We start from the raw sequence: 10643 nt of genomic DNA, 5'->3' as shown, positions 1-10643 counted from the left end.
TTTAGAGAAAGCCCTAATATACAAGAGTTAGTTGAGTGGACCGGTTTGACCCGTTGACTTTATTTGACTTTGACTTGACTAGAAATTAGCGGTTGTCACATAGTCATTGATCGATATTTCAAAAGATCTGCGCAATGGCGGAGTTAATAGGGGAAGTCAGATGCCTAGTCACCCCAACGTTTTTGAATTGTACTGTACTAATTGGATAAGCCCATCAAAACATTAAATATTTTAAGCCCACATCCCCTATGCTAATAAAAGAGTACCTTTATTGTCACGTAGCATCTCATCAACCATCATCAGCTTCTTATTCTCACCTAAATTTATAAATGAAGTACCAAAATTACCCTTGTGATAGTTTAAAATATGGGTGCATTAAATCAGGAACCATGAATTAGTAGGAAATCAGCAACAAATCAGGACCGTCACAAATTTGAATTAATCGGATTTCGTATGTAAATAGAATGCACCTTATAAAGTTGCTTCCTCTTATTCATTATTCTCCCTCTTCCTTAATCAATAATCGATATCCATTAGGACCCTAAAACCTATTTCTTTTGAGCAGCTACAACATTTGAGATCAGTTTGAAGAAGGGCAGATGGCATCAACTTGAAGGCAAATGGATTCAAGAGGTGAATCCAAACATTGCCTTCCACCCTTTCTCTATCTATTACTTCTCTTGATAGTGATTCTTCTTTTAAAGTAGAAAAATGAAGATGAATATCTAGTTGCATAAAATAAAATTTTCCAACTTCTTTGATGTGTTTCCCTTTATGGAATCTTCATATTCTCCAAATGTTCTCTCTTTGGCCGATGAAAAAAGACCTAGATCTTGAAGCAGCCTTAATTAGAAACCGTATATAGATCATAAGTAACCATATTATAAACATAAGCTTGTAATATCTAGATCATGTAACATCAGTTAATTACCTCGAAAAAATGTTCAAAACTCTTGATCTTCAAGGGAAACACATGAATAGGCTTAACAAATACTCATGTTGCTTTGAAGTATACTTTAAAAGTTATGAATACCATTGTCGCCTTACTTAAAAGATTGTTTATTTAATACAAGAAGAAGAAATCATAAAGAATATGCAGAAACCTGTATTCGTTGAAAGAATATCAAAGTTATTGATGATGGTTTGTAATCATAGATTCAATGTCTCAAAGTTAAATGAGTTCAAAAGAAATTAGGATTACCAGATCCAGATGAATATCTACAAGAATCATACCTAAGAATTTTGATATATTTTTGTAGTCAACCATAGTAGAAGAAGAACTTCCATGGAAATCAAATTCATGACATGGAATCCAGAGTTGGCTGTATTACCATTAAAAGAACAGGTTCTGAATTTGTCATTCCAATGTTTGTTACCTTTATCTTAGGTGAAACATGAGAAAGATTTCATGAATTCAATTCATGTCATTACACTTCACCTTATATGAATCATGGATAGTTGGACAAGAGAACAATTAGTGTAAATCATGAGTTGTCACTAAGAAAGCATCGATTATGAAGTTGGGCCATTTGAAGAGGGAGATGTGTTTGCCTGAGAAGTTACATGTTTTGCTTTTAAAGCATCCTAGAATATTCTATGTTTCAAATAAATATCAAATTTATACTATTGTGCTTATTGAAGGGTATAAAGGGTCAGAACTTATCAACAAAGATCCACTTCTTGTTATCAAATATAAATTTGGAGAACTGATAAACTTGTGAATGATGCTAATGTATTTTTTTTATTCTAGAACAATATTTAGGATTTTCTTTATGTTTTAAAGCCGTAGCTAATTATGTGAATAAGATATTATTATTCATTGTAATATAAAATAATTATAAAAGATATTATCATTCATTATAAAAGACTTGACCTTGATTTAAAGTTGTATCTATTGGGATTGAAGTGATATGGTTACTTGAAATAATATATTTAAGTTTTTGGAGCAGGTGGAGTGGCTTCATACAAATTTCAAAGAAACTAAAATATATTTTGAAAGCATTATTCTAATTAGAGAAGCTTTTTGATCTAATTAAAAATGTTGAGTTTTCGCTAATTTGAAATATTTATAATCCAGAAATTTCATACAAGTAATTTTTATTTTTTCTAGATAGTTATAACAAAAGAGAGTTTAGGTTCTTCATTTATTTGATGTGTACTTTCAATTTGTCCCATTTATTTCATTAAAACAATGCAAAAAATATTTTGTTTTTATTATTTTTTATAGTAAATCACAGTTCATTGATAATTTTTATTTATAATTTATTGTACTGTGTTTATTTATGTCAATTACATTATCGTAATGTTTAATTTATCATATAAAAATGTCATTTTCACTATTTATTGTGTTTTTTTCATTATACTCATTGTAGCGTACAAACTCAAGCTTTTATAAAATACTAAACATATTGATAATGATAATGGTGTATAAGTTAATTTTAAAACAAAATTATAAATTTACGGACAACCCTTCTATGTTTGTAAATTTATAATTTTTTTGTAAATATTTGATTAGTCGTTACGGTTTTAAATTATGATTATGATTTTTTTAGCAACCGTGGTTTCCACAGGTTTAAACTTATATATATATATATATATATATATATATATATATATATATATATATATATATATAGCCTACCACCCTTTCTATTATTTAATTAACTGACTTGTTATTCAAATTAGCCACAATCCAATTCCCAAATTGAAAAATATGGTAACTAATTTTTGATGCTATTGTTGTGACAACTTGAAATTTTCCATTCTAATCAAACCATTTCAATCCAATAGAAGTAGAGCAGTTACAGTAAAAATTCAGACTTAGAATATAAGTTTGGCAGTTTTAGGGTTTTACACCTAAAGAGATATTAGGAGAGTGGTTGCACTAGGATTTTGTGCAACACTGTAAATTCCATTACCCTAGATCATTAGAATCCATTCCGAGAATAGAAATATTTTCTGCCAAAAATCGCAAGACTATAAATAGAATTCTGAACCAAATTGGTTCATTAGTTGAATTCCATTTAGAGAAAAGCCAATTTCTCTCTCACGGATCTTCGGGTTTTCATCCCAGATTGTGAGTCTACTTCCCTAGATGTGTTTTTATACTTGTTATATGCTTAATAACATTATTTACATGTCCAAAACACAAGATCCGGGAGCTTACGGCCCAAGAATGTTCTTAGGGTGTAAACTCCAAAACAAGGCCTAAAGGCCACCTAGTCCCATTTCCTTGTTAGACAACTAGTTCAGGACTTATTGTAGGATGTTTTGAGGCTAGAAACCATCCAAGAACATAAAGCTTTTGGAGTTTACGGCCCAAGAGTTTCTTGGACCGTAAACACCATTTTCAAGGGCTTAAATATGCCCTACTTTCCCCAAAGGCTTAGGCTTCATTTTATACATGTACACTAATGTGTTTAGAACCTAGGAAACATAAGAAAAGCACAAGTAATGAAGAGTTTACGGCCAAGAGTGATTCTTGGGTCGTAAACTCCTTTAAAGGGGTCAAAGGACACCCTAAACACTTCCTTAGGCCATGAGACAATTTGGGCATGTACCTAGATGAGTTATGGACTATTTAAAACATTTAGAACCCCATGTGTGAGGGAGTTTACAGCCTAAAATTTTCTATGGCCGTAAACTCCAAGAAATGGTACCAAATGGTGCCATAAACCCTCTTAAAGCCAAGTACTAAATCCTAGAATTGTTCCTAGTTATTATAGAGACTTGAAAGCACCATAATCACCCTCCCAATGGAGTTTATGGTCGTAAACTCCAAGGGAAAAGGTTCTTTGGGCCGTAAACTCCCCAAAGGAGTCAATAGGGTGCCCAAACACTTGTATAGGCCTTGAAACAATTCCCACTAAGGTTGTAGTAATTGAAAGTACCATACCAAGCCTTGGTTGAGAGTTTACGGCCAGGAGCCTACTCCCTTGGGCCGTAAACTCCAATGAATATGTTCTTTTGACCTTAAACTCACATTAGGGGCATTGCACTCCTTTGTTGCAACCCTTTAGCCTCCTAGCACTTGACCAAAAGTGTTTTCCTTGTGCTTAAATGTTATTACTTGTATAATTAGTGTTATAATCACTAATTATTTATATACATATGTTTTCATATGTAATTAGGATCATTGTGTGTGTCTAAGTCTCCACTTAACACCAAACACTTGTCCGATCCTTCTGTACGATAACAGTCCGTTTAATTCCAGTCACTTACTGCAGGTGAGTTCATACCCCTTAACTAATGTTTTAAACTATTTTTAAATGTTTTATTGGGGGGGGGGGTACAAGTAGAATCATGCTACTTATGATGTCAATCACAAGTGATTAGTAAGTAGAATTATATACTTATTACATCAATCACATGTGATTAATATACAACATTCAAATGATTTGGCTACTCATTAGCCGTTTTACCAAACAGTTTCCTTCAAATGACTTTTATAAACATGTTATATGTTTTAAACTCCTTTTTACACTGTACAGCTTACTCTGTACATTACCTTTCAAACTTATTTACAACTGTGTTTCAAACAAATGTTTCCTTATACTTAAACTGTTTTATTAAACTTATGCCTTCAAATTGTTTTATAGATTGACATCAAGTCGATCTTTTCTTAAAATAATACTTATATTTCAAATGTCTTACAAAACTTATTTATGCTTTTATATTATAAATTGCATGCCTCTATATGTATAGTTATATAAGAAATGTTTAAAAGACTTAGGAAGGCTATCCATCCTATTTCCTTTTCGCGCCTTGAGATGTGGTCTGGGGGGATATTGGGTATTCGTCCGAAAGTCATTTAAATATTAGTTATATATCATGTGTACATATATAGTCATAAAAGGCCCTTCCAGTTCAACATATGCCCTTGGGTAACAAGGGTATACATCCATGTCCATACTTACCAGATAGATTACTAGTAAACTACCATATAGGTAGTTTAGGAAGATACTAGAACAATTACTAGAACGCGATATCATACAATGAGTCAGTTCATTCATGAGTCAATACTTTCTAGAACATTACAGTACCTTACATATACAACTATACTAGGAAGAGAACATATACAACTATACTAGGAAGAGAACATATACAACTATATTAGAACGATTACATTACTATACTTGTTAGGTAGAGAGCACGTACATTACAGCTAGAACAGTTCATTACATTACAGCTAGAACAGTTCATTACATTACAGCTAGAACAGTTCATCACATTACAGCTAGAACAGTTCATTACAGTACATATACAAGAATACGTTAATTATTGTGATTTAAATTGGAGCATGACTTAAATGTCATGGCTCGAGTTGTAGCCAGAATTCTCTTGGAGGGAGAGCGTGAGTTTGCGTATAGATCTATACTGGATTGACAATCCTACACCTTGCTGCTAGCTACAGCCGGACCTGCAGGTCTGCGGGTGCCAAATGTCATTCCGTTATTACGACCATTCATTATGTCGTTGTTACTAGTCGATAGTATGGTGCAATTTATCACGAAATGCCTTAATATAAAATCTGGTTTAAGGTAATTAGTACGGCAGTAGTTCTTACAGCACTACACCATAGTACTATTTCATTTTCCCATTACATTCACTTCGTGAACATTCACACGACGCACAATAATGTAGAAACTATATTTTTGGATAATGATAGTTATACTTGGGAAAATACATACTCATACAAGAAACATACATTCCGAACAGTTAGGTCTTGGTAGAAGACTACATTCAGAACATTTAGGTCTTGGTAGAAGACACCTTCATATACTAGTAGGAATCATAGGGATTCTAGGGTTTTTCAAACACTTACAGTTCATATACACTTTCAATACTTACAATACATATACTTACATATTCTTAAATACAAATTAAGACACTAAATACTTATGATGTCACCAGCTTTAAAGCTGATACTCGCTTTCAAAATTACTTGTATCCTCAGGTCATCATAGACAGGTACCGATGCAAGGAGAAAGGAAGATGGAGCTTGTTCAAGACTTATCTTTCATTTTGATTTATGCTTTAGTGTTTATCAAAATTTGACATAACACATTTGTATAATAATTATATTATTAATGCAATGGATGATGTTGTTGCTTGTTTACTACTTTACATTGTTGTTGATATTATACATGACGTCCTCCACCCTAGAACGTTTTCGTCGTTCCTGGTTTTGGGGTGTGACAGATTGGTATCAGAGCATTGTTTATAGTGAAGTAAGTATATCAACCCATAAAAGATATACTAACTATAAATACATAAGGGATTAAAAATACTCTGACCAAGAGTTTATACTTTAAATAGTAAAATATTTAAGTAAGTATACGTGCTGCATTCATACTAAAATCAGTGTCACTAGGACAGTACAAAAAGAATTACGATTGTTGGGCAACACAAGTGGGCTTAGAGACATATGGTCAAAACTGGGAAGATATAGCCTGATCACTTATATTATCCGAGGGTTGACTAGCATGTGCCTAAGTTTAAGTGTGTGGTTGCAACAATGCAAAAATCTTACCAACCCTACCACAATGAGAACAATAGAACATAACATTAAAATTAAAATACTATATGAGTATTTGTTGTTACTATAAGTACTTTATACTTGAGAACTAAAACGGGATCTTCATTACTAAGTTGATAGTTGCTAAGTGGATACACTAAGGCTACATGTAATTAGGATGTTATAGACTTAGAATCTGTGATAATTTTGCCTTACCCCTATTCTGTGTGAATTTGGAATTAAGGTCACTTATTCGAATGTCTATCCTGTTTAGATTACACATAGCTGGTATGCACTTCACAAATAACGATGTAACCAATGAAGGTTTTCTAAATAATTATACATAGATAGTTCGTCTAATAATTATTCTCTTACCCTAAATTCTTGCATAGAAAACATAACTGGATTCCATCCCCTCGAAAAACCAATATCTTCCTAAAGAAGTCATAGCTGGTTGGTTTGGAGAATAACCAGAAAATGATCATCCTTTTCCCCTTGAATGATCACCATGACGAAGACCTTTCGTATGATGCTAACTCCGAACCAGAGTTTGAAAACCTACCCCGAGCAGCTCCCTTCCAATTCCTAACCCTAGTCTGGCTTTTCAAGGCCCGACCCCCCCTGAGTGAGGGGAATGCTTGGAAACGCGGAGCCAAGGATAAGATCAGTCAATGCTATTTGATGGCGACCGAAGCTTTTATGACTTGAGCAATGAGGGATTAGCAGATATAGTCTTGCCAATCTTGGTCCGCAGAGTGGTCCGAAATGAGATTCAAGGCAGGACAGCCCTACATCAGATTACAGAAGTAATCGCCTATGCTAGAATGCATACCCTCCACACCATCCATCTAGAAGATGCACACGAGAGATCAAAGAGAAACCATGAAACCCTGCTGCAAGCACGGGACGAATCACGAGCCGAAGTCATAGAGCTCCGGGTACGCCAGATGGTGTGCGAAAGACACCTACTTGACATGGAACGTCAATTGGTTGAACTACGAGTTCACCAGAGGGATGGCCGTCGCCAGTAGTAGACGCTTTACTTTATTTTCCCTCATAAAAAGGAATCGTGTTTTTCTGTCTATGCCGGATGTGGCATTTTCTATGAAATTATCTTGTTCCGTAAGTACTTTAGCTAGGTCTTTATGCTGTCAGGAACTATCTTCTCCGGATATGATGTGAGACCTTTACAAGGTCATTTAGCAGAATCTTTACATCGTGAATATCAAAGATATTGACAGCCGGCTAACTTCTGTGTCATTCTTCATTTAAGTACTCTTATCATTCTTTCATTAGAGTATATCTGAATCATGCTTTAGTCAAGTCATTGGACTATAGTGATTTATCTTCGGAGACATTTCCAAGTTTCTTTCAGTGGTTGGATCTTGTTAGTCACCAACCCACGATACCTCGGCTTCAACAACAAACGTCTTGAGACCATTCTACGAACTTACTTCCACCCGTGACTAGGACTGCATCATAGGGATGTAGGTCAAACTTTCGAGAACATAGTCGTACTCTTTACATGAACAATATAAGTACATCAGGGTCAACCAGAATCGCTCACAAATTCCTTATTTTCGTATTACAGAATCATGTCGTCATCCAAAAAGATCAGCCGAGCACCGAAATCCCTATCCTCCATATCGACGCCGCTACATTACAAGCTGCAGTAGCAGCTGCTATGACAACTTTCCTTACACACATCAATTCAGGCAACACCAATAAGACTGAAGAAGGAGTCGAGAGTTTAGATGTTAGTACCAAACCAGGAAACCAACAAACAGTAACAGTCACTGGCTCACAAAGCCGAAAGACAGAGAACAAGAAACGAAAGCGTCAAGCCCAGAAAGAACACAAGAAATCCCATAAGCTGGCTATGCAAGAAAGACAGAGAACAAGAAACGAAAGCGTCATACAATTAAGTGTCTTTTATTCCATTTTTGGCTTTATAACAAAAGTTTGTTTATGTGGCGAAGAAAGAAAACTTGAAGATGAATATTTAGGTTGGATGTTTATATAAGATTTGTTTTAAATATATAATATAGATATAAATACACAAATGTGTGTCAAATATAGCCGATCACAAATTTAATGTTATAAACTACAATATAACTCAAAGTGGTTTTCCAAATATAATGTTTATACTATAATATAATATATTAGAAGAATACCATATAGTAGACGAATCCCACATGTTGTACAGAAATTTAGTTGCATAAATAATATATTATAATTATATTTCATTTAAAATATGTTAGGGTTATTTGGTTATTATATTATAGTATTAGGCATTATAGTCTTATATATTTTGAATGACTCTTACAAAAATAATGTTTGTAATTTGAATAACGTAATATCTTATAATGTTTATTGAATGATATTATCTTCGATTGAACACTTTTTAATTTGAATCAACTTTATTATAGTTAAAAATTTTGACTCCGTTTTTTCTATTCACTAGTTCTAGAATATGATTTTTTATATTAACTTAAAATATGTCACTATCTTGAAAATAGATTGAGAATGAGATTTTTTATATTTACTTAAAATACGGCACCATTTTCAATTCAATAGTAAAACTAACAAAATTCGTTAAATATGTATTTTTATGAGGTTCAACATAAATAGACGATCACAAATGAGAATCCATATCTAATCAATCATCAACTAATTACATTAGATACTACTGTGTACATAAAAATTACATTTAAAATTTTAAATTAATAGTAAAAAAAAATCATTATTTATTATGATAAAAAATTTGTAAATCAAAAAGTATACATGCTATTTAATTGCATACAAGTTTTATGTATGGCTTATTCACAATACATTAAACCATATATAACCATATTAAACTACATAATTATCCCATTGCGCAACGCGCAGGCATTCGCCTGGTACATACATTTATAAAGCTAACATTTTTTTTTGAATCTCATGCATTTAAAACTTCCATTCTTTTTTCCTTTCACCACATTCATTTGAAACTCCCATGACTTTTCAATTTCTTTATAATAATAATTATAATTTGGTAATTAGCTTAAATAAATATCAAATCTAAAGTGTAATCATATATAAACTAAATTTCAATATTAAAATAATATCTTTAATTCTACTTATAAAATTATGTTTTTTTAACTTTTAACATATTATACTTAATTTATTAGTTTTAATATATTGTTGGATGTAAAATATTATCATTTTAAAGGTATACTTTTTGAACAGTTTGTATAAAATACTTAAATTATTAATTAAAATATAACATTATAGGCTCAACTATAACGCCCGTAGATCCGGGCTAGTCAATTTAGAGACCATAGGCGTCAAAAAAATGAATTTTTGATGAAATATTATTTAGAATGAATAATCTTAACTAAGTTATATTATATGTTACAAGGTTTTCGTGCATATAAAGAACGCCGAAATCCGAGTGATAACGAAGAAGTTATGACGTGTCGAAATTTCGCGACAGAACCGACACGACACAGCGCGACGTAAATAGTGAATTTACGTTAGAGCAATATTTAGCCTTAGAAATCTAAACTAAAGTCATAGATTTTGTTAAACCATGAGCGTGCATAAAAAGAACGTCAAAATCTGACTTCGTATGAGGAAGTTATGATTTTTCTAAGTTTCGACTTAGCGGTATGCAGCCCGAATACTCGATTTGAGATCGAGCGGTTTTTAGCCGAAACAACCTAATGAGAATTTAAGATCTCATCAATAGTAGTCCAATGATAAAAAGACAGACGAAAACGGAGTTCATATGAAGGAGTTATGAATTTCCAATGGAGTTTTCCTGTCCCGTCCTACTAAAAATAATATATTAATAATATTTTTAAATTAAAGTCAAAATTAGCTGATGGAGTCTAAATGAAAGTTGTATATCATGTTTTTAGCTACGCGTGCATATAAAGAACGTCGAAAACGGAGTTCGTATGCGAAAGTTATGAATTTCTGAAGTTCGGGGCGCGAACCCCAACAATGTGTCAGAGTTCACGACGTGAAAACAGTGTTCACGACGTGAACTCAGTTGTAACGACCGAAAAATACAACCAATTTAAATTTTTCAAAAACAACCCGATTTCATTAAATTGTTTACAAAAAGGTTTTCAATACAAAT

The 10643-nt window shown here is 32.8% G+C and overlaps 1 pseudogene; it reads left to right on the top strand.

Annotated features, from left to right (window-relative positions):
• The first annotated feature begins 760 nt into the window (after positions 1-760).
• Positions 761-1721, top strand: LOC145036198 (protein WHAT'S THIS FACTOR 1 homolog, chloroplastic-like; annotated as a pseudogene).
• Positions 1722-10643: the final 8922 nt, after the last annotated feature.

Source organism: Lactuca saligna, chromosome 3 (genome assembly GCF_052625555.1).
Source record: "Lactuca saligna cultivar CGN05327 chromosome 3, ASM5262555v1, whole genome shotgun sequence".
In the NCBI taxonomy this organism is placed as follows: domain Eukaryota; kingdom Viridiplantae; phylum Streptophyta; class Magnoliopsida; order Asterales; family Asteraceae; genus Lactuca; species Lactuca saligna.
Note: the sequence above shows the minus strand (reverse complement) of the source record. Positions and strands in the feature narration are given on the sequence as shown.